Source organism: Meleagris gallopavo, unplaced genomic scaffold (assembly GCF_000146605.3).
Source record: "Meleagris gallopavo isolate NT-WF06-2002-E0010 breed Aviagen turkey brand Nicholas breeding stock unplaced genomic scaffold, Turkey_5.1 ChrUn_random_7180001924346, whole genome shotgun sequence".
Taxonomy (NCBI): Eukaryota; Metazoa; Chordata; class Aves; order Galliformes; family Phasianidae; genus Meleagris; species Meleagris gallopavo.
The window spans coordinates 1-1,411 of NW_011186830.1; the positions used below are offsets into that span (position 1 = coordinate 1).

General features: G+C 33.9%; 1 long non-coding RNA gene across 1 annotated transcript; it reads right to left on the reverse strand.

The window, feature by feature from the left end:
- Positions 1–6: 6 nt before the first annotated feature.
- Positions 7–1,397, reverse strand: LOC104916604. Its single transcript, XR_796622.2, has 3 exons — positions 1,316–1,397; positions 888–918; positions 7–662 (listed from the first exon to the last, which is right to left on the reverse strand). It is a non-coding gene; the product is annotated as an uncharacterized LOC104916604 (long non-coding RNA).
- Positions 1,398–1,411: the final 14 nt, after the last annotated feature.

Sequence of the window (1,411 nt, forward strand, 5' to 3'; positions counted from 1 at the left end):
GGCAACCTCTTTCCTTATTGAGGAGTTACACAACCAGATCCGATCAGTTACAAGCTCAGAAAAATGCAAAAATTGTGAAGTCTGGAAGTATCAGAACTTATGCTACGACAGTAATGAAGTTAGATTAACAGTTGTGTTGGTTATTTTTTAAGTAATAAATCACTGAACTGTAAATTTAGCCTGATTTCAAGGAATGTTTTATGGTATAATGACTTTTCTTACAGTCTCCCAAGATGAACATAAGAGTTAGAACTACTAATATTTAATATAGAAAGCTTTAACTACATCTAAGAAAAAACAGGCAACATGTCAAGATTTAAAGTTTCAAGGCTTCCTCCTTTCAATTCGTCTGGCTCAAAGAACAAAATAAACGAGACGAATCCCCCTGCCTGATCTACAAATTGCTACACATTAACTTTTCATGACTACTACCCAACCCAAACATTTCCAACCATACTAATACCTCTTTCACTTCATCCAAAGGCTAAACACAGATACCTACCCAGGCCACACAGAGATGGAAATGTCTGGCTTTAAAGTCAGCAAGCCCATCAAGACATACAACATGTTCTGAATTTCTCAGTTTGAAAACTACATTGAAAGCACACAGAACACTCACCGACTTCTATCTTCTACCTTCACAAATGGGTTTTTCAGCCTACCTGCTCACAGGAGGAAAAAAGGACATTAAAAGAGAAATACTTTGCTTCATTTAGCAAATTTATAAGTTCTTGGGCAGATAGGCATTATTTTAGAACTCATTATGTACATGCTTTGACAAACTCCTTCTTTCTTAGGCTTACAAGTTAGAAGACAGTTTTATACTTGATCTGTTTCTAACCATTCAGAAAGTTCAGCAAAACCTCTACACATATTGAAATACTTACTTTTTGACTTTTGAGTGGTAACTTGTTTTCCCTGTTGAAAAATAAAGGAGGAAAAGTATAATATTCACAGAAATTTTATTTCACATTCTATCTTAAGACTTGATTTTAACTCATGAGAGTCTCCCTATGACAATCGTAACTTGTGATACACAGCTGTGATAAATTTTTGTAGAAATCAAGCTCACCAGGAAATAAATACAGTCCTGTTTCCTAAAGCAGCTCTTATTTATAGACTGCAAAAACAAATGATGTCATTGAGGCTATGATCTTAAAATTAATTCATTAAACATACTAGTCAGTGAAAAACAGAACAGGAGCAAGACTTGATTAAAATAAAATCTGTATGCATCACAGTAGGCCATATTTAATATGCCTACCTTTTTTCATTTAATCAAATTAACTTTCACAAATGGCAAAAACCCACTTACCACATCTTTAAAAGAACTGCCTGTGCTTTTGATTAGGTAGAGCTCTTTCTTCTTTTGTTCAATATAATGCTTAACATCTGGCAAAGAGAAAATTAT